This window comes from Anabrus simplex, chromosome 1 (assembly GCF_040414725.1).
Source record: "Anabrus simplex isolate iqAnaSimp1 chromosome 1, ASM4041472v1, whole genome shotgun sequence".
Lineage (NCBI taxonomy): Eukaryota > Metazoa > Arthropoda > Insecta > Orthoptera > Tettigoniidae > Anabrus > Anabrus simplex.
Genome location: NC_090265.1, coordinates 76,204,107 through 76,229,490, shown reverse-complemented (window position 1 = coordinate 76,229,490; position 25,384 = coordinate 76,204,107). Strand labels below are relative to the sequence as shown.

Here is a 25,384-nt window from a genome sequence, read left to right as displayed (position 1 = left end):
ATGCCTTGTTTTTTTTTTACATAACGTAAGACAAAACAGCCCTACAGCCAAAGGTACTCCTTCCACTCCGTCAACGTCCACGCGAACCAACCAACGTTTATTTTACGTGGGCATGATAGCTTGAGTCCGCCTCTGTGGTGTAGTGGTTAGCGTGATTATCTGCCACCCGCGGAGGTCCGGGTTCGATTCCCGGCTCTGCCACGAAAATTTGAAAAGTGGGACGGGGGCTGGAACGGGGTCCACTCAGCCTCGGGAGGTCAACTTGAGTAGAGGTGGGTTCGATTCCCACCTCAGAAATCCTGGAGGTGGTTTTCCGTGGTTTCCCACTTCTCCTCCAGGCGAATGCCGGGATGGTACCTAACTTAAGGCCACGGCCGCTTCGTTCCCTGTTCCTTGTCTGTCCCTTCCAATCTTCCCATCCCTCCACAAGGCCCCTGTTCAGCATAGCAGATGGGGCCGCCTGGGCGAGGTACTGGTCATTCTCCCCAGTTGTATCCCCGACACTCCAGGACAGGTGGGATCCCTCGCTGAGTCCGCGGGAAAAACCGGACCTGGAGGGTCCAAACGGAACGGAACCAAACGGAAACGAAAAATAATTCATGCAGTAGACGGTGAATGTGAAGAGTGCGGGGACTGACTTTGCCAGCAAAATGTATTGCTCTTTGTGCGACATATATACATACATTTCCCCATTTGTTTCAACCTTTTGGTTGGTAGTACTGCGTAAAATAAGGCTGAAGCGGGACTCTTCTTTCTTCCCTGTCCGGTCTTCCTTGGGAAGCCAGTGCTCCTGAAGACTCCTGTCACCGTATAATTCTTAACATTAAAGTGAGTATTCGACGAGGATGGGATTCGAACCCACGCGTGCAGAGCACATTGGATTAGCAGTCCAACGCCTTAACCACTCGGCCACCTCGTCTCCATCCTCTCTGTGTTATGTATACAGAGCAGAACGAAAGGAAGATGCTAGTTCAAAGGAGCGCTGAAGTACGAAGTGAGCTCAAATCGTGTCAACACTCTTAAAGGCCCGGTTTCACAGTTTGAGTTTAAGCCGAATCTTTAGTACGCCACGCACGCCGCTTAAGCAAGGCTTACTCTTTGGCTTAAACACTACGAGTTTCACAGTAGGGGGACCATGTGCAGCTTTACTAAGCTGTCGTGCAAGTATACTTGCGCCCCATGGCCAGTAGGCAGTAACGTTCGGTCTTTGAATGTTAAAAGCTTAGCGTAAAATCGTTTTTTTTAAATTCAAATAGTTGTTTCATTCTCCCCGTGAGGGGAGTGGGCTACCAGTCCAACAAAGGGACTCTTTGGCCGTTTACATGTACAAGAATGTGTTGTAAAATGTTTTATATGAGTGTGTGCTATTAACACACGTTTTACAAAAGTTGAAAAAATCTTCCTTTGTAGAACACATCATCATCATCATCATCTGTTTACCCTCTAGGTTCGGCTTTTCCCTTGCACTCAGCGAGGGATCCCACCTCTACCGCCTCAAGGGCAGTGTCCTAGAGCTTCAGACTCTTGGTCGGGGGATACAGCTGGGGAGAATGACCAGTACCTCGCCCAGGCGGCTGCTATGCTGAACAGGGGCCTTGTGGAGGGATGGGAAGATTGGATGGGACAGGCAAGGAAGAGGGAAGGATGCGGCCGTGGCCTTAAGTTAGGTACCATCCCGGCATTCGCCTGGAGGAGAAGTGGGAAACCACGGAAAACCACTTCCAGGATGCCTGAGGTGGGAATCGAACCCACCTCTACTCAGTTGACCTCCCGAGGCTGAGTGGACCTCGTTCCAGCCCTCGTACCACTTTTTAAAATTTCGTGGCAGAACCGGGAATCGAACCCTGACCTCCGGGGGTGGCAGATAATCACACTAACCACTACACCACAGAGGCGGACGTAGAAAACATCAGCAAAAATAAAAGTCTGTTTCTTGTAGTACGAATCACTACAAACTTAAGAAGAGTAAACATTGTTTTCTTGAAGAGAACGTGTATGGAATGAAATGATAAACAAGATCGGAATGTATATGTGCAAGCAATGACATAAAATTATTAACCAATTCTTGTCCAAGTGAAAAAGCCAAGTCGTCATAAGTTCTGAGAGGTCACACACACACTGAACACAAATGTAATCGGAGATGGCGGTGGTATCACCTTTAATTCCACTAAATGTTTAAGGTGGCAATGGAAAAATAACCGGAATAAGAACCTCAGTCAGAATTGTGCGATCTGTAGTGGTCCATAACTTTATGTGCGTTTAGCTTTAGTTGTGGGCTGACGTCGATGGTGGAAAGAGGTGTTTGATTAAAGGTGTTGATTGGTTGGTAAGGATGGCGGTGGCGGGAGGAGAAAGGCTAATTGCTTCTAAAGGTTCAGTTGAGCTGCGGGAAACAGCATTCTGTAAATAACGAAGACGAATAGAATGGATATGGGAAAGAATTGTTGGGAATGTATAAAGGTTATTTACTACTTCGAGTCTTGTTTCTGGTCTGAGGCGATAAGCCAGTCGAATAGCGTGGCGGTCTAGTTTTAATATGTCGAGGTATTGGAGAAGGGGGGCGGAGATCCAGGATAAGGAGGCGTACGTGATAACAGGCCGAACAAAAGCTTTGTACGTATTAATAATCTGTGTTGCTTTTAATCCCCAGGTTTGACCTAACAACCAGCGGAGGAGGTGAAACCTGCGGGATGCCTTTTTGTAAATCTGGTCCAAATGTATATCATCATCATCATCATCTGTTTACCCTCCAGGGTCGGCTTTTCCCTCGGAAACAGCGAGGGATCCCACCTCTACCGCCTCAAGGGCAGTGTCCTGGAGCTTCAGACTCTTGGTCGGGGATACAACTGGGGAGAATGACCAGTACCTCGCCCGGGCGGCCTCATCTGCTATGCTGAACAGGGGCCTTGTGGAGGGATGGAAAGATTGGAAGGGATAGGCACGGAAGAGGGAAGGAACCGGCCGAGGCCTTATGTTAGGTACCATCCCGGCATTCGCCTGGAGGAGAAGTAGGAAACCACGGAAAACCACTTCCAGGATGGCTGAGGTGGGAATCGAACCCACCTCTACTCAGTTGACCTCCCGAGGCTGAGTGGACCCCGTTCCAGCCCTCATACCACTTTTCAAATTTCGTGGCAGAGCCAGGAATCGAACCTGGGCCTCCGGGGGTGGCAGCTAATCACGCTAACCACTACACCACAGAGGCGGGCAAATGTATATTCCATTTTAAATTATTTTGAAAAGTGATGCCTAGGTAGGTAAGAGTGGTGGTTTCGGTAAGGGGTTGATCATGTAAGGATAGGTAAATTTGGTTAGTAGGACGGCATCTACGTTTACGATTGCGGAAAATGATAAATTGTGTTTTACTTACATTGATTTTGATGTGCCAACGATTCAGCCATTGTTCGAGCTCATTTAAGTAGGTTTGTAATCGAGATTGCAGGGATCGGTTATTAGTTCCTAGAGCCAGTATTGCTATGTCATCAGCGTATTGATATAATCTGAGTGGAGGAAGAGGTTAGGGAATACCGATACAAAACAAGATATACAAAAGCGGTGACAATGGACTACCTTTTAGGACTCCTGCTTTAATAGGAAAGGAGTAGGATAATGTATTATGAATATTGATTTGGGCTGTGTGGGATTTAAGAATGTTGGCGAGGAAACGGATGATCGTCATAGGTAGCGGGAGGTGACGAAGTTTAAATATCAGTCCGTCGATCCATACCTTGTCAAAGGCTTTCTCAACGTCTAGACTGATAAGGGCTGCGCGGTTTTTGGGAGGTAAATATTTTGTGAGGGATGTAGAGATATGAAAGAGGTGGTTATGTGTGGAGTGCTGAGGGCGGAAACCGGCTTGCGATTGTGGTATGAGATGTAGGGAATTGAGATAAGAATATATACGGCGTGCGAGGATGGTTTCTAAGATTTTAGAATACACTGTTAGAAGGCTAATAGGACGATATGAATTTAGGAGGGATGGTAGTTTTTTAGGTTTTAAAATAACAAAATAGTAGCATGTCCCCAATGGTCCTGAGTACGTCTTTTATATCTTGTACGGTAATAGGAGCATTTAAGGGATGTTGGGAATCAGGGGCGAAAGGAGGTTCAAAACTAGGTCGAAGAGGATGTTGAGTGATATCCGCATATTCGGTTATTACAGCGTGGTCAGGATGGAAGAAATAGGGGTCGGAAGACGGCGAGAAAATTACTCTATAATCTGCGAAAATGTCGGCCTTTACGTTAGGATCACTGGGTGCGGATTTGTTATGTATTATTGGATAATGGGGGTAGGATTTCTTTATGTGTGTCAGTTGTTTTAATTTGGTCCAATATTTGCGAGTATCAGTCGTGTTGGATAATTCAGTACAAGTATTTGCCCAGGCTTTTCGTTTCATAGCCTTGATGAATGAACGAGCATGTCTAAGGGTTGTTCTATGTTCGCGGAGGGTATTTGGGTCACGGGTGCGGACGTATGCCTTGTAAAGGTCGTGGGAATATCTTAATAGCTTGAGTACTTTAGGTGGGAGGGGAGGTTTGGAGGGATGGGAGGTGTGGCGAGGAATATGCAGTCTGTCGGCAGTAATTAGTGCGAATTCTAATGTCTTAATTACGTCATGTAATTCATGATGTAGGTGGGTCGGTATTGCGTATTTTGTCTGTTATTGTTTGCCTGTATGCTACCCAGTCGGTTCGATTATACTGTCTGACTGGTGGAGGACGTTGGGTATGTTGATATGGACTGGTTAGTACATTGGTTATGGTTAATAGGGCAGGGACATGGTCACTGCCTATTGAAGGTAGCATAGTGATGTCACAGTTCGTTGCTAGGTTAGGGGTGAGGATTACAATGTCAGGGGTCGTTTGTGATATAAGGTGGGCGGGGGAGGGGAAGGGTAAGTCAACACCCCGGATATCATGTAATAGTTGGTCGTAGATGGTTTGTTGTTGTTGCGTATATGACGTAATGTTAAAATCTGCGATGATAATGTACGTACTGTATTTACGATCGATGTATTCCACAAATTTGGTTGGTGGGGAAGAACCTGGAGGTATATAAATTGTTGCTAGAGCTATTATTTCATTTCCAATCGTGATTTCTATAATTACGTTTTCAGATGGATATTCATTTAGATAATGATGATGTTGTTGGGAGGGAATGGATTGATGAATACTAATAGCTACCCCTCCGCGGCCTCTAGTGGGGCGATCGGAGCGGTAGAAGGTATGGTTTTTAAATTTTGGACTTTGTTTCCTTGTTAAAAATGTTTCATTAAAAATTATGATATCCGGTTTGTGTTGATCTATCTGCAGATCCAGCAGCGGGCGCTTGGCTCTCAGAGAACATAAATTATCGTAATAAATTTTCATTTACTACAATAGTGGACTAGGATCAAGGGGAAAGAATGCACAGTGCACTCTTGTCCCAGAGAACGTTGCGTCCAAGTGAGTCCGAAAGATCAATCGTGCCGCTAACTGGACCTGATACAGAATATTAGGACGTTGGAAGGGGAGAACATTCTGGAGCACCATAGTGATGAATCGCAGAATGTTCTCAGTGGAGGGAGGGGGAAGAGTGGAAGAGGAAGGCGGGGTAGGAAGGTCAATGGGAGTGATAGGTAGCACGGTTTCTGGTTGAGTGGGGGAAGGTTGAGGTTTACCCTTGCATTTAACTGAAAATGTTGGATGAGCTTCGCCGCAGGTGCTGCATTTGGGTGATCCCTTATTCATTCAAGCATGTGAGGCGTGTTGACCACTACAAATCGCTCATACCTGATCGAGAAAGCACGGTGCAGTAGTGGGATTATCGTAGGATTGACAGCGATCGCAGCGCCTGCGCTGAGGTGGATATGAGCGGGAGGCCTCCACACGATGTCGCTTCGCGTAGATCAGCACACCATCCCTCAGTAGCTGGTCCAATGATGCAGTATCCCGGGACAGGATACGCATCAGCGAGGTCGGTCCGTTGGCATTCCGGATACGAATGACCCGGAAGATTTGATGTCCCTGCTGCTGAAGTTGGGCAGCGACCTCGTCCTCAGTATAACTGCGATCGACCCCGTATGCCACCACTGACAAGGTGGGGGCTGGACGCGAAGGTGGCTGGTTTCGCCGTGGTTGTTGAGCCAGGCTCTGTGCTGCAGCGTGCGTTCCAAAGTGCGCCATTCCTATAGAGTTGACTTTTTCTTTTTTTGCTAGGGGCTTTACGTCGCACCGACACAGATAGGTCTTATGGCGACGATGGGGTAGGAAAGGCCTAGGAATTGGAAGGAAGCGGCCGTGGTCTTAATTAAGGTACAGCCCCAGCATTTGCCTGGTGTGAAAATAGGAAACCACGGAAAACCATTTTCAGGGCTGCCGATAGTGGAATTAGAACCTACTATCTCCCGGATGCAAACTCACAGCCGCGCGCCTATACACGCACGGCCAACTCGCCCGGTAGAGTTGACTAGGACTGGGTAGAATGGTCTAGAAGTTTTGATATTGTAGTCGTCTTTGCTCCATTGAATTTCTAGATTATATCCATGCATGGCGTTGGGCAGAAACTTGGTCATAATATGGTAGATTGCTTTCGGATGGTTGATGTCCGGGTTCAGATGCCTCAACTTCACAATGTAGAATGGGGCAGGTAGACCGGTGTTTTTTTGCTGTGCCACTGCGCTGTCGTACTTGGTAGGGCAGTGCAGGATTTTATGCTGCCTCTGCATAGCTTCTAATATTTGATGGCATAAATTCCGGAGACTGGTTCCCAGGTGGTAAATGGAACGGTGCTATAATATCACTCTCTTTGATGTTGAGAAGTGATATGCCGCTTGGAGACGCTTCGGGTTTGGCTGACAGTGTTGTATAAGTACTGCCAGTCGATGCTCGGGACCTGTCATCCTCAGGAGCAAAGGCGATCTTCTTACGATGAGTGGGACTCGGATAATTGTTGGATTCAAGACTCCTTGCTTGTTTTATTGTTTCTTAGTCCATCACGGTGTGTTGTCCTCGTGGTGGTGGTGAAGTACTTCCGGACGCCATGAATGTTGCTTTACCCGCAGGTGGTAAATTTTCGACGAATGATGCTCTCTGTTGATCTGCTGCTGATATACAGGTGTTGCCGTTCGTAGTTGTTGCCATACAGTACACAAGTAGCTGGAATGTGATGATGTGGTAAACCATATGTCCGTTTGGACACCCCCGAAGGGGTGCCTACTGTAGTGCCAGTACCGGTGCGCAAAGTTGCGCTCCTCACCTGGCCTGTTGTAGAAAATAAAGTATAAGGATAATAACATTATAATACTGATGTGATAATAATAATAATAGTAATATAGTGAGATTATTTACTGTATTGTGTGTACTGTAATTGTGAATATGGTTAGAACATACATTATCCGTGTGTGCCATGGCTGAGTTAGTGAGATGTTAAAATTTTTGTTTCAACGACAGGTAGCTGACTCGGCGGTCACCCATCCGGGTACTAACTATGCTCAATGTTGCTTCACTGTGAAATTGTCGGTGTAAGCGGCAGAGGGCCCTGCCGTTGTTGTTGACGCAATTTAATGTATTACGTGTGCGAGCGTCCGCCTCTGTGGTGTAGTGGTTAGCGTGATTAGCTGCCACCCCCGGAGGTCCGGGTTCGATTCCCGGCTCTGCCACGAAATTTGAAAAGTGGTACGAGGGCTGGAACGGGGTCCACTCAGCCTCGGGAGGTCAACTGAGTAGAGGTGGGTTCGATTCCCAATCTTCCCATCCCTTCCAATCTTCCCATCCCTCCACAACGCCCCTGTTCAGCATAGCAGGTGAGGCCGCCTGGGCGAGGTACTGGTCATACTCCCCAGTTGTATCCCACGACCAAGAGTCTGAAGCTCCAGGACACTGCCCTTGAGGTGGTAGAGGTGGGATCCCTCGCTGAGTCCGAGGGAAAAACCGAACCTGGAGGGTAAACAGATGATGATGATGATGATGATGATGACGTGTGCGAGCTGTTAGCAGCACTGTAAATTTGAACTGAATAGCATCGTAAGTTGACGGATGTAATGTTAAATGTTAAAGCATCGTTTATTGGCAGCATATAGCAAGTGCACCGCCTCGTCTCCCGCGACCAGTGCTTCATCTTAAGATGTTGTATTGCAGTTTAGGAAGTGAGGACTTAAGCTTGGTAGTTCTTGCTCTTGGGGGGGGGGGTGCTGATTAGGGCTTTTCAGGGTCTCGGCTATTCGGTCCACCGAGGGGGCCCTGAATTAGTCTGGATATGATAGTGGAGAAGGCTGAGAATGAGGGTGAGTAGGCTATTGTTTGGTATGACTTGGGGGGGGGGGGGGGAGAGCTGGGGTGGTCAGAAGAGGCTGAGGTGTGTTAGGTTGGATGTTAGGTGTTGTCTGTGACTTGTGAAGTGCGATTTTGTGCTGTTTCTGTTTAATTGCCTTCTTAAAATACGGGCAGCCAGGGAACGACGCTGCGTGATTGCCTTGGCAATTCGCGCAGGTCGCCTGGTCCCGGGGTACCTGGCATTCGGAGTGATGGTGAGAGCCACCACACCGGTTACATCTGGTGGCATTTTTACACTTGGCGGCATGGTGATTCAGTTTGAGGCAATTGTAGCAGAGTATTGTTAATGAGGGATGAGGAGGTCGAGGCTGGGTTTTGGTTTTGTGATATGGTGTTGGAGAAGGAGCTTGGTTCGAGTTTCGGGTGAGTTTAGGTTTCCTTTGCTGTGTGAGTGAGGTTTTTTGGCTTGAATTTGTGATTTGAGGTTGGGTACAGACGTGAGTTAATTGGGTACTTGTTCATGGTGGGTGGGGGTGGGGGAATTGGGATGGTTTGCGTGTCTATGTCCTGGGTATCCGGGGAAGTTTGCGTTTCTTGCTGAAGGGTGACTGGAGTTTGGGTTTGAGTGATGGTACTTATGGTAGGAGGGGGAGGTTTGGTTTTGGTTTTCTTAGCAGCAGCGGCTCGGTGGTCAGCTTCTGCGGTTGTATCGTCCGGCTGGATATTCTTGATATCGGTGACAGGAGCTGCTTTCATTGTTGAGTCGTCAAGGATATCATCTCTTTGAAATGTGGTGGTGGCAAAAGTTTGAGTTTCTTGGTCTGCGGTTTCAGGTGGGATGGTGACTTGTTGATTGACATCTCCGTTCAGCGGATTGATGATAATTGGGGTCGAGACATTGGTGTGTTCCAGTGTACGAAGTATATGAGGTATTGACTTGTTTCGTCGAGGAGTGACCAGTAACAGATTGTTGTGAGATTCTTCGATGACAGCTATGTGTTCATCGAAGATCGGCATGAGGGAGCTGATGTTGGTCTTTTTTGTCATGGGTACTGGATCAGGATTTGTTAGATTGAAGATAGTGACCATGCACTTCTGAGAGACTGGGAAGGTGGTGTTCCCACGAACAAAGAAGAGTGGGACTGAATAGTCGACTTCTTCGTTGTGGGTGCTGGTTCATCTTCTTTTTCTTCTTAGAAACTGTCGCTTCGGTTTGCTGCCGGTGGGGTGGGCTGGATGAGCGGTGGAGGGGGTGAGTGCTGGGGGGAGGCAGGGGAATATGGCGGAGAGTAGTGTCCGAGCGGGCTAGGGGTGAATTGAGGTGGAGTGGATGGTGTATCTAAATAAGATGATATTTCTGCTTGAAAATTTTGAAAATTGATTTGTAGCTGTTCCTGCCAACTAAGTGGTTGACTCATAGTAAGTGACAGTGTACAGGAGTAGGTAAGGTGAAGCACTGGTTAGGTCAAACTCGGTTTTGAGGACCGGCGTGGTTGGCGCTCGCTCAGTGGGCACGGTCGGAACAGGTATAGTTTTACCGTATCGCAACGGGACAAGTTCCGAACCAGTGACCACACTGAGGGCTCTGACAATTTGCTTGGCCTGTTTTTACGGGGTTTACAGGCTGGCTGGTTCTGCCTTTATTCTTGAAAGGCAGTTGGTAATTGTTGCAGTTTAAACAGGCTATTGACGGTTGCCTGTCTGCAGGGGCTGCTGTCTGGCAGTCGTTATTGGCGGGTGCTGGGTTCGAGAGCTTTGGGGCTGTCGGAAGATCTAGTACATGGCGGCAAGGTGGCTTGCAGGCTGGGCGCAAGTGTCGTGGCTGTCGCTACTAGGTGCTTCTAGGTCTGCAGTCTACGAGCGCTGGGCAGTCAATGTGTTGTGTGTGTTCGTGTTGATGTGGCCATGCCCCAAGTCTCAGACGGAATCCAGGAGATTTGGATCCGTTGAGGATTCTAGCCCTCCGACCGTGTAGGTCTTGGGTGCTATCTCTTAATTGGTAGAAGGAGACTGCATTGATGTATGGTAGGGGGACCTGGAATCAACGAAATCAGTACTGGTCAGAATGTGACCTGCGCCCCTTTTTTAGGGGCGACTAATCTAAGACAACCTGGGGTCGCTTATAGCGGAGACCAAGGGTATCGTAGTTGCCCAACGTCGAGATGAGGGGGTTGGGCTTAGTAGTCAGACCAGAAAAGAATTTCCGGGATGCCTTCTTTATTCTGGTTCTGATCTCATCAATCCTAAGGGATTAGTGGATATCCCGATTTCGTTGAAACCATTGAGCACCAGAGATGAGGCGCAGCGCACGATTTTGGAGGCGCTGCACCTTATCCAGGTGGATTTTGGCTGCCATTCCCCAGACCGGACTGGCATACTCTAGAATAGGTCGAATGTGTGTCTTGTATAGCGTGAGCCTGTTTTCTAGATTTAGGCCTTGATCGGCTTTCATAAGTGGGATAATTTCAGATAAGCGTCTGCTCGCTTGGGCCGAAATCGAATTGATATGATCTTTGAACGTAAGTCCTCTGTCTAGGATAACACCTAGGTATTTAGTTGCATTTCTCCACCGGATCACTTCGCCGAAAAAGACCAGTGGGAAAGGGTTTATCCTAGTACGTTTAGAAAAGAATGTAGCATTGCTTTTGTTGACATTGATTTTGATTCTCCACTTCCGAAACCATGGTTTGAGGGTGGAGAGGGCATCTTGGATGTAATTTTGTGCTCTAGGTGGTTGCCAAGAGACAGAGGATATTGCCGTATCATCAGCATACATGTAGACCTTCGCGTGCGTTGGCTTAGGTATGTCAGCCATGTACAAATTAAATAAAATTGGTGAAGGAACTCCACCCTGAGGGACACCCGCCAGTATGGGGCGAGGGCTGGACAGGGTTTTGTTCACTTGTACCTGGAATTTCCTATCTGCAAGGTAGCTTTTGATGATTTGAATCATAAATGGGGGGATGCCGAAGGAGTTGAGCTTGAATATGAGGCCTTCATGCCATACCTTGTCGAACGCACGCGATATGTCTAGAAAACAGACTCCCGTGTGTCTTCTGTCATTGTAGTTTTTGGTGATTTCCTCTGTAAGTCTCATGAGTTGATGAACCGTAGAGTGCTTACTTCGGAAACCGAATTGTTCTTGGTTAATTAGTTGATTGTTCTCAATGAAGGTGTTTAGCCTGGAAAGAAGGAGTGTTTCAAATAATTTTGAAAGAATAGATAGAAGAGAGATTGGCCTGTAATTTTGAGGGAAGGTGGAATCTGCAAGGGGTTTTGGTACCATGATGACCTTGGCTGTTTTCCATGGTGTAGGGAAGTGACCGTATCTGAATATGGCGTTAAAGACTTTAGTAATGAATGTAAGGGCTTTTTTGGGGAGGTTTTTCAGAAAAGTAGCTGAAATGTTATCCAGACCCTGGGTTTTTCGGCTTTTGAGTCTGTGGATACTTGAGTAGAGTTCTCGAGGGATGATAAATTTAAAATTAGGGGGAAGGATGGTATCACCTATGTCCTCGACTTCATCTTCAACTAGATCGATGAAGTCATCATCAGAAGGGTCATCGTTAGGGATACAGGTGGATTCAAGTGTGTCGGCAAGTGCGTTTGCTTTATCCAGGTCTGTGTAGGCCAATCCTTGTAATCCATGAAGGGAGGATATGCCAGTCCGTTTTCTAGTGAATTTTCTAGCCATTCTGTGAAGGGAGTTATCAGCTACGTTCAACTCAGCTAGTCTGGATTTCCATGCGTTAATTTTGTGGCGCTTAATGAGGATGAGAAGGTTTCTTCTTTGTCTGTTCCACTTGAGTTTGAAATAGGGGTTGCGGGTGGTTTGCCAGTGTTTCCGGGTGCTGTTTTTGATTTTGATTTGATCCAGAATTTCAGTTGGCAGGGTGTCTTTTCTAGACTGAACCACTGCTGGTCCCACGGCGGAGGTCTCAGCAGCCGAGATAATGGTGTTGGTTATCTCGGACACTAGTGCATCTATATCCTCGGGGCCTTTTACACTGGGATTGCCATTTATGTGGTTATTAATGTGCTCTCTAAAATGTGCCCAGTTGATTTTGCGGTTGTAGATGGGAATATGTAGAAGAGAGATGGATGGGGAGAAAGAAAGAGTCATAAGGACAGGGAGATGATCAGATTCAAGGGCGTCTATAGTGTTGAGTACGATGTGTTGCCTGATTTTGTTGGAAATGGCAATGTCCAGTGTGTCGGGTCTTACATTGAAGTTATGAGAGTAATAGGTAGGTTTGTCTGGACCATGAGTTAGGAGGAGATTTTTATCGCAGTATCTGGAAAGGAGTTTGCCTCTATAGTTAGTGGTGCGGCTGTTCCATCTGGGTTTCTTGGCATTAAAATCACCTGCTAAGATAGATTGGGTACCGCTCTGAATGATTTTATCCAAGTCAGCTGAGTCGAACCTGGCTGAGGGGGAAATGTAACAGGCAGAAAGATTGAGAGGTCCTTTCTGGGTGTCAACTTGTATTGTGGTAGCTTCAAGGGAGGTAAGATCTGGGGGGGGGGGAATTCTATGGTGTGAGATGGTGTTCCGGATGAGTACAGCAGTGCCGCCTTTTTCAGGAGTAGGTCGATCGTTGCGGTAGGTTATGTAGTTGGGAATGTGGAAGGAGATGTGTGGTTTGAGCCAGGTTTCTCCTAGGAGTACTATGTCGACATGAAGTTGTTTTAAGATTACACATAATTCTGTATGTTGGCGCTTGACACTTTCGGAATTCCAGTAAAGGACTCTCAATTGCCTGGAAAGAGTTGTTCTGTTTGAATTATTAGGCATTATTGAACCAGAGGAAGACTGCTTCAAGTAATACTTGTTTCTTATCATTAATAGTGGGGGAGGAGATTAGTTTTTGGAGGGTGACTTTGATTAGGGAGATAATTTCCTTTAGTGCAGGATCGGTGAGTAATTTGAAGAGTTCAAGGAACTCAGAAGAAGAGAGAGAGGGGTTGGATGACGGTGCTTCCCTTGATGGTAAGGGGGCCGTAGAGGTCTGTGGAAGAGCGGGAAAGTCGGAAGGAGACAGAGTATTGGGGGTAGGTTGTGGGGGAGGTTCTGTACCAGTAGTGGCGTTAGCGAAACTGATGTTTGGTCTGAGACGAGAGGGAGGAGGACCAGCAGGCTTTTTCTTGATAGAGGGGAGTCTAGAGTTCTGAGCTTCAATGAGACGCAGGTAGGTACTGCAACCTCGGTAGTTGGCCGTATGTTCCTGGCCACAGTTAGCACAGCAGGGTTTGGTTTGTCTGTCCCCTCTTCTCGGACAGTCCTTAGTGGCGTGGAGTTGACCGCAGATAACACATCTGGAGTGACAGTGGCATCCACCAGAGACATGTCCAAAGCCTTGGCAACGGTAACATTGCACAGGACCAACAAGGCTCCTGTAGTGCTCAATCTTAATGTCGGTGCGAAGAAGATGATCTACTTTGTAGATATTATTCTCATCTGTGGTGTCCCCTGTGTAGGTAACGAGGAAGAGGGGAAGTTTTCTCTTGGTTCTTAGCGCTGTGAGTTGCGCTACGGATGCAATGTTAAATCCAAGTTCGGTGAGAGCTTCCTGGATATCTTGAAGATCCTGGGTGATGTGAAGGCCACGGATGACTGCCTTCCTATAACGTCGATCATAGAGAGGGCGGGTGTGGAACTCGCCCTTATGATAGAGAATGGCCATTTTCAGGGTCTCGAAGTCTTCAGGGGTTTTGGTTTGAACCCTCACACCATCATGGAGAATCTTGAGTGAATAGTCGATTTGGTTTTCAATGAGAATGGAAGTGAAGGCATGAATGTCCTTGACGTTCTTGACGTAAACAGGAGGAATTTTGACTTTCTTCTGCGTGGTAACTTGACTGGTGCCTGTATTAACAGAGGCGTTGCCACAATGATTGGAAGTGCTGGGGTTGGGAGATATCTGAGTAGGGGGGACGGATGAGGATGATTCGAGATTGGGGGTGAGATTTCTGGATGCGGATGCTTTATGAGCAGGCGAGGTGGCAGGAGGCATAGCAGAACTGTTGAATACGTCATATTTATTTGAGGTCACGATAGGTCGGGGCTCAACGGTGAGGTGTTTCAACCGTTTCTTTTGTGACCTTCCTGTCGGCGAAGAGAAGGGTAGTCCGCAATCATTACTATCTTGAACAGTAGTAGTAAGTCCTTCTTGCTGATTGAGTACAGTAGAGGGCTTCTCTGAGGGTAAGCCATCTTCATTGGTTTCCCTGTCTGGTGAGTAGCATTCTCTTTGGTTGAGAGAAAGAGTGCGCACTTCATCTTGGTCGTGAGGATGAGACGACTGACGTTCATGAGGCGATGGTGGCGGAGTTGAAGATCCAGAGTCGGTTGAGGTGCATGGTGAGGGGGACCTTGTCCTTGGTGGGGAATTACCCTGTGTAGTGCCTACCGAGGATGCAGTCGTGTTTCTGGGGGAGAGTACGGGATCGTCATCATCAAGGCGATGCCTTGCTTGTATAACTGTACCTAGCTTAGTAGGGGGGATATACTCTTCGTGCCAGGGTTGATTCTTCCCCTTCACAGAATTGGCTTTCACAGGCCTAATATGGCGAATGGTGGAGGAACGGTTCATTTTGGAGGGGTGTTTCCCTACCTTAGTCATAATAAAGACATCTGAAGAAATAAGAAGGTTGCAGTTGGGTCCCCTGCCGAGGCAGGGGAGGGGTCACTAGGCCTGGGGAGGCAGTCAGTAGGATGTGAGAGAAGACATCAATGCAGTTAAAGTGGATCTGTAAAAATGGTGAGCTGGGAGAAGGGGGAATGTCAAACACCAGAGGTGGACAGTGAAAGCCGTATGCCTGTTGCCAGAGTAGTCGTGACAGGGACAGTTTTTTATACGTGGATGGGGCCACAGACAAGTCACGAGCTCTGGACAACAGGTAACGGAGATACGATGGCCGATAAGCAGCAGAGAAAAAATAATTTAAGGGGAACCTATGCCCGTAGCAGGACGCTAAGTAAGCTCCCTATCTACCAGTCCAGCTACGGGGGGGGGGGCAGGCGTTCACGAGCAACAATGTCACCCAGACCACTAAGGCGCCAAGGAGCCGACAAATTTATGCTCTTTTGGAATTTGCTCTTTTGGAAATTCTCTCCTGGCTAATAGCAGTGGTCGGATGGGGCCAACAGTGCTCGTGAACGAGCGATGAGTCGATGAGGTGCGGGCCCAGGGGGCTCTAGGCGGCAGAGGGTTATGCAACCCGCAGCACAGGTAGAAGTGACTCGGCAGGTCACAGAAGTCGGATCTCGGTGAAGTATTGCAGCAGCAGGGAATGCAGCCCGCTGAACAGTGGGGGGTAGGCTACCCGCCCAACTACCAGTTGGAATACCTCCTCAGCAGTTATGAGTCCCGGGCTGGTAATTCAGGTTGAAGACGGCAGTGGCTGGCCGGGAACGACTTGGAGGTCAAGGCAGGCGCCGTAGACGACGATGGAGACCACGAATGATGGGCTGACACCGGTTACCGTAGGCGAGGGCACGGCAGATCGACGGAGAAAGCTCGGAGATGTGTACAGTCCGGAGGTTACCAGTCGAATGGCTCGTTGATGTGGTAAAATCGTGGAAAACCGTTTATATATTCTAATATGGCAATCCACATCACATAAGAGTGCTAAGCTATTAGGTCCAGTTACGAATTGCTGGTATATCTAAACCACTGAGTGTATGTTGAACATTAAAGCTTGAAATTTTCTTCACCAAACGGAAACGAAAAATAATTCATGCAGTAGAGGGTTAAAGAAAGAACAGCGACCTTGAATGTGAAGAGTGCGGGCACTGACTTGCCAGTCAAATCTGACTGGAGATCGATCGTTGATCACACACTGATTGCTCTTTGTGCGACACAAATACATACATTTCCCCATTTGTTTCAACCTCTTTGGTTGGTAGTACTGCGTAAAAGAAGTCTGAAGCGGGACTCTTCTTTCTTGCCTGTGCGGACTTCTTCGGGAAGCCAGTGCTCTGGAAGACTCCAACGTGCAGAAATAGCTTTATTTTCACCATATAATTCTTAACATAAAAATCAGTTTTCGACGAGGATGGGATTCGAACCCACGCGTGCAGAGCACATTGGATTAGCAGTCCAACGCCTTATCCACTCGGCCACCTCGTCTCGGTGGTCTCCGTGTTATGTACACAGAGCAGAACGAAAGGAAGATGTTAGTTCAGAGGAGCGCTGAAGTACGAAGTTAGCTCAAATCATGTCAACACTCTTAAAGGGCCGGTTTCACAGTTTGAGTTTAAGCCGAAGCTTTAGTAAGCCACGCACGCCGCTTAAGCAAGGCTTACCCAGTTGTATCCACGACCTAGCGTCTGAAGCTCCAGGACACTGCCCTTGAGGCGGTAGAGGTGGGAACCCGCGCCAAGTCCGAGGGAAGAACCGACCCTGCAGGGTAAACATATGAATTAGAAGACGATACTGTTAAAAAATCAGATTTATCCCTCTACGGCATACTGTTGCCATTAGGCAACAAATAACTTTTCACCTGTGTAAATCGATAAATATTGTAGACAGAGGTAGTTTTACGGCACACCTTCAACTGTACAGTCAATTAAACACATATTCCAGTGATGCCCTGTTTTTTTTTTACATAACATAAGACAAAAGGGCTTTACAGCCAAACGTAACCCCGTCAACATCCACGCGAACCAACCACCGTTTATTTTACGTGGACCCTCCCCATCATATTACCACAGGCTTCAGGAGTACCTCTGGCTCAACCTCAAAGACATTACCGACCTACGGTCGTGCAAGTATGCTTGCGCCTTGCAATACGTATCCATGGCCAGTAGGCAGTAATGTTCGGTCTTTGAATGTTAAAAGCTTAGCGTAAAATCGTGCGCGTGCGTGAAAAGTTTTCATTCCCCACACGAAGGGCGGGACGGGCCCCCTAGATCGTTACGGGATCTCTCGGGCCAAGAGAGGTGAAGATAACTGAGTGATGTGGTAAATGAAGAAGGTGGGTGATCGATGTGACAGATTGAATGAGGAGGGAATGACTGCAGTGACAGGAAGAAGGGTTTGCTTGGGAGTGAAATTTTAGAGCGGGGTTCCAGGATGCAAATGGAGGGTTAGGAGATGCAGCGACGTTGTGATATTGAGGATGGAAGATGTTAAGGATCGTAGGATTTCAATCATCGAAGGTGGATAGCGGAGGTAACTAGGTGGAGGAAGGCGTGGACTGACGAATTGGTGAGGTTGAAAGAAGTGGCTGGCCGGGTGCGATTTTGAGAATTGTTGTTGGGATGGCGAAGAGGTTGGGGTGGAGAGATGGAAGGTTCCAAGTTATGGCGATGACGATAGATGTAAACTCCGTTGTTATTTAGGTGCTGGGCATCGGCGGCGCTCAGGACGTGTAGAAGAACCATATAGGTTGGGCCAGATGCGTTCTTAATTCGGAAGGCGCGACGGACTGGGACGCCTTCAGCTTGGAGGTGACGGAGAATGGCCAGTTCTGAGAGGGCAGGATTCACAGCGCGGATCACACAGCTGGACATGGTGTGACAAGTTAATGGAGGCTGCATCAGCGATGGTGGTGAGGAGGCTGCTAGTTCATCGGCAGGTGGAGATAACGAAGGCGGTGCTGCGGTTGTAGACCCTGATGATTCAGCTAGTAGGCATTGATGCGGGGGTTGTTCAGAAATAGGGGAGAGATGGAGGAAAGAACTCATGAGTAGGAAGGATGGCAGGTGGCAACAGTTGTAATTGGAACAGAGGAAGAAAAATGGGTGGTTGTCGTGGTGGTCGTAGTAATGGCAGTAGTGATGGTGGTGGTGGCGGTGATGGGAGGAGGGGAGAACGGGAACAATAACGGTTGTTGGGATTGCTGTGGCGTGGTTGTTGCGTCGTCGACATCCGGAAGAATTGGTTCCACGCGGTGGTGCTGGCCGTTGAGGTAGACTCCGTTGGCGAGGATGTGTTGAAGTGGCCTGGCCTGTAGAGTTGAACAAAAACACGACGTGTGGGAACGTTGTCTTGCAGTATTCGGGAGACGCCGACAGCTGCGACGCCTTTCCGTTGGATTTGTTTAGGATGGCGTGGTCGTGGACAGCAGGGTCAACGTCAAGGATCCCACAGTTATCCATGATGTTGGGGAGGCCGAACTCGAACTGGGTGTCTGCCCGATATGCTTTATTGTGTAGGCTGGGTGCGATGTTAGAGTTGCGGCGTCACCCGGCGAATCAGAAATAATTTGGGATGAGGTAAGAAATATACAGTCCAGTGTACAGACGGTGAAAAAACATTGTGTGGCTCGTATCCTGAGATGTGTGTTTTGTTCTAAAATCGTGCTGCTGCCGCTGCTTGAAAGCTTTCAGAGTGGGCCACCTAGATCGTGTCGCGATCTCTCGGGCCGGGAGATGTGAAGAGAACAATGAGATGTTTCAAATGAAGGAAAGGGAAAAACGGTGTGAAAATTTGGATGAATTGCTACGGGGCTGAGGTCATGATGGTGTGCGGGAGGAGTGAAATATTTAGAGGCTGGTACCAGGCTGTTAATGGAAACTGGAGAGGTGCAGGGTCGCCGTGATATTATAGAGGGAGGAAGTTAGTGATGGGAATTGGGGAGGGGTTGAAGGTTGATGTTGTAGTTGAGATGGTGGTGGTAGTGGTAGTTATCGGCGATGTAGAAACGGCGTGTGATGTTGGCTGGCTTGACGGCGTAGATTCCACTCGGTGCGAAGGCAGCTGGTAGGAAGTCTCCTGTGGTGGCGCGACCGTTGTAGGCGGTGTAAAATCAGTGGCTGTGAGCTGATCCATGAGTGACGCAGGAGTAACTTCCACACTATGGAAGATGTGATGAATATAGACGCCGTTGTTCAGGAGGCGGCAAACGTCGTCCTCTGTGTGGAAATGTAGAAGGACATCTGGTGACAGTCCGGAACTGTTTAGTAGCCTTGTGGCCCAATGAACTGGAACACCTGCCTTGCCGATTTGTTTTACGATGGCGTCAAATGAGAGAGCGAGGTTGACGTTAAGCAGTAGGCAGGTAAGCATGGCGGGGAGGCCGACCAAAAAACTAGGTGTCAGCCAAAATGCTCTTTAGAGTCGGAGAGGTAGCTGAGGTAAAGATGGTGAGCCACCCCGCCGAGAAAAAATTAAGGAGTAAGGAGTATTTTGCATGTTCCACTCGGAGATGTCGCTCCTAGCGAGAAAAGTAAAATCGTGGAAAATCGTATGTATATTCCAATATGGCAATCCTCATCACTTATGAGTGTTAAGCTATTAGTCCAGTTACGAATTGTTGGTATATCTAAACCACTGAGCGTATGTTGAACATTAAAGCTTGAAATTTTCTTCACCAAACGGAAACGAAAAATAATTCATGCAGTAGAGGGTTAAAGAAAGAACAGCAACCTTGAATGTGAAGAGTGCGGGCACTGACTTGCCAGTCAAATCTGACTGGAGATCGATCGTTGATCAAATACCTGATTGCTCTTGGTGCGACACAGATACATACATTTCCCCATTTGTTTCAACCTCTTTGGTTCGTACTATTGCGTAAAATAAGGCTAAAGCGGCACTCTTCTTTCTTCCCTGTCCGGACTTCCTCGGGAAGCCAGTGCCCTGGAAGACTCCTGCGTGCAGCAAAAGCCTTATTTTCACCATATAACTCTTAACATTGAAATGAGTTTTTACGAGGATTGGATTCGAACCCACGCGTGCAGAGCACATTGGATTAGCACTCCAACGCCTTAACCACTCGGCCAACACGTCTCCGTGTTCTTCGTGTTATGTACACAGAGCAGAACGAAAGGAAGATGCTAGTTCAGAGGAGCGCTGAAGTACGAAGTTAGCTCAAATCGTGTCAACACTCTTAAAGGCCCGGTTTCACAGTTTGAGTTTAAGCCGAAGCTTTAGTAAGCCACGCACGCCGCTTAAGCAAGGCTTACCCAGTTGTATCCACGACCTAGCGTCTGAAGCTCCAGGACACTGCCCTTGAGGCGGTAGAGGTGGGATCCCGCGCCAAGTCCGAGGGAAGAACCGACCCTGGAGGTTAAACATATGCATAAGAAGTGTATACTGTTAAAAAATCAGATTTAGGTCCGGTTTCACAGTATACGCTTAAGCCTTGGATCGGGCTTAAGCGGGAGCTTAAACTCTGGACGTGTTTCACAGTGGGGAGTGCAAGTGGTAAGCCGAGCTTATCTGTGACTGGTTTAAGCTGTATGAAACTGAGGTTTAACCTAAGGATTCAGTTCGGATGGTAGAGCGCTGGCCTTCTTATATCCCAACTTGGCAGGTTCGATCCTGTCTCTTTCCTGTGGTGAAGGTGTTCAAATTCATAGTTAGTGGGCCGTAAAACCAATAACATTAACATTAACCTATATTTCTGAATATATTTCGAGGCTCGTGAAATAATACAGTTTGCGTATAAAGTAAAAGAGAAAAAATGTCGGTCGGTCACTTGCTTTCTTGGCTTACGCAGCGTGAACCATCAACGATGGACCCCAAGTGTAAGCGTGCGAATTGTAAAACATGGAAACCTCTACAAAAAAGTCCGCGATGGTATATACCTATTTCCAACCGGATCGCCCCCTTGAAGCGATTTTATGCTATACTCAGCGGTAAAAATTATAACACCTTAACATTAAATACATATTTCGATATTATCCTCGAATTCCTCATCGAAAATTGTTTGACCGCCTCCAGTATTTCATAAGGATTACAATAACCTTGTCAGGATATTATTTGAATGAATGTTTCAGAAGTTATGGCCATTTTAGACTGTAGTGGTAATACGTGTCAGTAGGACGGCCGAGTGACCTTTTTTAAACTCTATTTTTGTTACTATTATTGGAATCACATTTTCCGTTCGATTTTCTAAATTATCTTGGCTGATAAACGATGTATAACCTACAAGTCAATCAATCATAGGCTACGGATGTAAACAAAGATGAGAATTGAATCATTGCGCATGCGCAAGCATTACCAACTTCGGAGATGTTCAGCTTAGTAAAGCTGCACATGTTCCCCCTACTGTGAAACTCGTAGTGTTAAGCCAAAGAGTAAGCCTTGCTTAAGCGGCGTGCGTGGCCAACTAAAGCTTCGGCTTAAACTCAAACTGTGAAACCGGGCATTAACCCTCTACTGGATACTGTTGCCATTAGGCAACAAAGAACGTTTCACCTGTGTAAATCGATAAATATTATAGACAGAGGTAGTTTTACCTTCAACTGTACAGTCAATTAAACACATATCCCAGTGATGCCTTTTTTTTTTTTTACATAACATAAGACAAAACAGCCCTACAGCCAAAGGTACTCCTTCCACCCCTTCAACATGCACGCGAACCAACCACCGTTTATATTACGTGGGCCCTCCCCATCATATTACCACAGGCTTCAGGAGTACATCTGGCTCAACCTCAAAGGCATTACCGACCTACGGTCGTGCAAGTATACTTGCGCCTTGCAATACGTACCCATGGCCAGTAGGCAGTAATGTTCGGTCTTTGAATGTTAAAAGCTTAGCGTAAAATCGTGCACGTGCGTGAAAAGTTTTCATTCCCCACCCGAAGGGCGGGGCGGGCACCCTAGATCGTTACGCGATCTCTCGGGCCAAGAGAGGTGAAGATAACTGAGTGATGTTGTAAATGAAGAAGGTGGGTGATCGATGTGACAGATTGAATGAGGAGGGAATGACTGCAGTGACAGGAAGAAGGGTTTGCTTGGGAGTGAAATTTTAGAGCGGGGTTCCAGGATGCAAATGGAGGGTTAGGAGATGCAGCGACGTTGTGATAGGAATATGTTAAAGATCGTAGGACTTCAATCACCGAAGGTGTATAACGGCGATAACTAGGTGTAGGAAGGCATGGACTGACGAATTGCTGAGGTTGAAAAGAAGTCGCTGGCCGGGTGCGACGATGAGAATTGTTGTTGGGATGGCGAAGAGGTTGGGGTGGAGAGATGGAGGGTTCCACTTTGTGGCGATGACGATAGATGTAAACTCCGTTGTTAATTAGGTGCTGGGCATCGGCGGCTCTCGGGACGTGTAGACGAACCATATAGGTTGGGCCAGATGCGTTCTTAATTCGGAAGGCGCGACGGACTGGGACGCCTTCAGCTTGGAGGTGACGGAGAATGGCCAGTTCTGAGAGGGCAGGATTCACAGCGCGGATCACACAGCTGGACATAGTGTGACGAGTTAATGAAGGCTGCATCAGCGATGGTGGTGCGGAGGCTGCTAGTTCATCGGCAGGTGGAGATAACGAAGGCGGTGCTGCGGTTGTAGACCCTGATGATTCAGCTGGTAGGTATTGATGCGGGGGTTGTTCAGAAATTGAGGAGAGATGGAGGGAAGAACTCATGAGTAGGGAAGTATGGCAGCTGGCAACAGTTGTAATTGGAACAGAGGAGGAAAAATGGGTGGTTGTCGTGGTGGTCGTAGTAACGGCAGTAGTGATGGTGGTGGTGGCGGTGATGGTGATGGGAGGAGGGGAGAACGGGAACAATAACGGTTGTTGGGATTGCTGTGGTGTGTTTGTTGCGTCGTCGACATCCGGAAGAATTGGTTCCACTCGGTGGTGCTGGCCGTTGAGGTAGACTCCGTTGGCGAGGATGTGTTGAATGTGGCCTGGCCTGTAGATTTGAACAAAAACACGACGTGTGGGAACGTTGTCTTGCAGTATTCGGGAGACTCTGTCAGCGGCAACGCCTTTCCGTTGGATTTGTGTTAGGATGGCTTGGTCGTGGACAGCAGGGTCAACGTCAAGGATCACACAGTTATCCATGATGTTGGGGAGGCCGAATTCCAACTGGGTGTCTGGCCGGTATGCTTTATTGGGTCGGCTGGGTGCGATGATAGAGTTGCGGCGTCACCCGGCCGAATCTAAAATAATATGGGATGAGGTAAGAAGTATACAGTCCAGTGTACAGACGGTGAAAAAACATTATGTGGCTCGTATCCTGAGATGTGTGTTTTACTCTAAAATCGTGGAAAATCGTATGTATATTTCAATATGGCAATCCACATCACATATGTGTGTTAAGCTATTAGGTCCAGTTACGAATTGCTGGTATATGTAAACCACTGAGCGTATGTTGAACATTAAAGCTTGAAATTTTCTTCACCAAACGGAAACGAAAAATAATTCATGCAGTAGAGGGTTAAAGAAAGAACAGCAACCTTGAATGTGAAGAGTGCGAGCACTGACTTACCAGTCAAATCTGACTGGAGATCGATCGTTGATCAAACACTGATTGCTCTTTTAGCGACACAAATACATATATTTCCCTATTTGTTTCAACCTCTTTGGTTGGTAGTACTGCGTAAAGTAAGGCTGAAGCGGAACTCTTCTTTCTTACCTGTCCGGACTTCCTCGGGAACCAGTGCTCTGGAAGACTCCTGCGTGCAGGAAAAGCCTTATTTCCACCACATAATTCTTAACATTAATATGAGTTTTCGACGAGGATGGGATTCGAACCCACGCGTGCAGAGCACATTGGATTAGCAGTCCAACGCCTTAACCACTCGGCCACCTCGTCTCGGTGTTCCCCGGGTTATGTACACAGAGCAGAACGAAAGGATGATGCTAGTTCAGAGGAGCGCTGAAGTACGAAGTTAGCTCAGATCGTGTCAACACACTTAAACTGATTTTTTACAGTATCCTCTTCTTATTCGAATCCAACACTCGTCAAAGAATCATTTTATGTTAAGAGTTATATGGTGAAAATAAGGCTTTTTCTGCACGCTGGAGTCTTCCAGAACACTGGCTTCCCGAGGAAGTCCGGACAGGGAGGAAAGAAGAGTCCCGCTTCATACTTCTTTTATGCAGTACTACCAACCAAAGAGGAGAAACAAATGGGGAAATATATGTATTTGTATCGCACAAAGAGCAATCAGTGTTTGATCAACGAACGATCTCCAGTCAGATTTGACTGGTAAGTCAGTGCTCGCACTCTTCACATTCAAGGTTGCTGTTCTTTCTTTAAATCTGATGTTTTAACAGTATCCTCTTCTTATTCATATGTTTACACTAAAGGGTCGGTTCTTCCCTCGGACTTGGCGCGGGAACGCACATCTACCGCCCCAAGGGCAGTGTCCTGGAGCTTCAGACGCTAGGTCGTGGATACGACTGGGTAAGCATTGCTTAAGAGGCGTGCGTGGCTTACTAAAGCTTCGGCTTAAACTCAAACTGTGAAACGGGGTCTTTAAGAGTGTTGACACGATTTGAGCTAACTTCGTACTTCAGCGGTCCTCTGAACTAGCATCTTCCTTTCGTTCTGCTCTGTGTACTTAAGACGGAGAACACGGAGACGAGGTGGCCGAGTGGTTAAGTCGTTTGACTGCTAATCCGGTGTGCCCTGCACTCGTGGGTTCGAATCCCATCCTCGTCGAAAACTCATTTTAATGTTAAGAATTATATGGTGAAAATATGGCTTTTCCTGCACGCAGGAGTCTTCCAGAGCACTGGCTTCCCTGAGGAAGTACGGACAGGGAGGAAAGAAGAGTCCCGCTTCATACTTCTTTTATGCAGTACTATCAACCAAAGAGGAGAAACAAATGGGGAAATATATGTATTTGTATCGCACAAAGAGCAATCAGTGTTTGATCAACGAACGATCTCCAGTCAGATTTGACTGGCAAGTCAGTGCCCGCACTCTTCACACACAAGGTGGCTGTTCTTTCTTTAACCCTCTACTGCATGAATTATTTTTCGTTTCCGTTTGGTGAAGAAAATTTCAAGCTTTAATGTTCAACATACTCTCAGTGGTTTAGATATACCAACAATTCGTAACTGTACCTAATAGCTTAACACTCATAAGTGATGAGGATTGCCATATTGGAATGTACGTACGATTTTCCACGATTTTACTTTTCTCGCTAGGAGCGACATCTCCGAGTGGAACATGCAAAATACTCCTTACTCCTTAATTTTTTCTCGGCGGGGTGGCTCACCATCTTTACCTCAGCTACCTCTCCGACTCTAAAGAGCATTTTGGCTGACACCTAGTTTTTTGGTCGGCCTCCCCGCCATGCTTACCTGCCTACTGCTTAACGTCAACCTCGCTCTCTCATTTGACGCCATCGTAAAACAAATCGGCAAGGCAGGTGTTCCAGTTCATTGGGCCACAAGGCTACTAAACAGTTCCGGACTGTCACCGGATGTC

At 47.4% G+C, this 25,384-nt stretch overlaps 4 non-coding genes across 4 annotated transcripts; 1 reads left to right on the top strand and 3 right to left on the bottom strand.

Annotated features, from left to right (window-relative positions):
• Nucleotides 1–837: 837 nt before the first annotated feature.
• Nucleotides 838–919, bottom strand: TRNAS-GCU (transfer RNA serine (anticodon GCU)). Its single transcript has one exon. It is a non-coding gene; the product is annotated as a tRNA-Ser (tRNA).
• A 15,384-nt stretch (nucleotides 920–16,303) lies between these two features.
• Nucleotides 16,304–16,385, bottom strand: TRNAS-GCU (transfer RNA serine (anticodon GCU)). Its single transcript has one exon. It is a non-coding gene; the product is annotated as a tRNA-Ser (tRNA).
• A 7,291-nt stretch (nucleotides 16,386–23,676) lies between these two features.
• TRNAS-GCU (transfer RNA serine (anticodon GCU)) lies at nucleotides 23,677–23,758 on the bottom strand. Its single transcript has one exon. It is a non-coding gene; the product is annotated as a tRNA-Ser (tRNA).
• A 770-nt stretch (nucleotides 23,759–24,528) lies between these two features.
• Nucleotides 24,529–24,610, top strand: TRNAS-GCU (transfer RNA serine (anticodon GCU)). The gene has a single exon. It is a non-coding gene; the product is annotated as a tRNA-Ser (tRNA).
• The last annotated feature ends 774 nt before the right edge of the window (nucleotides 24,611–25,384 follow it).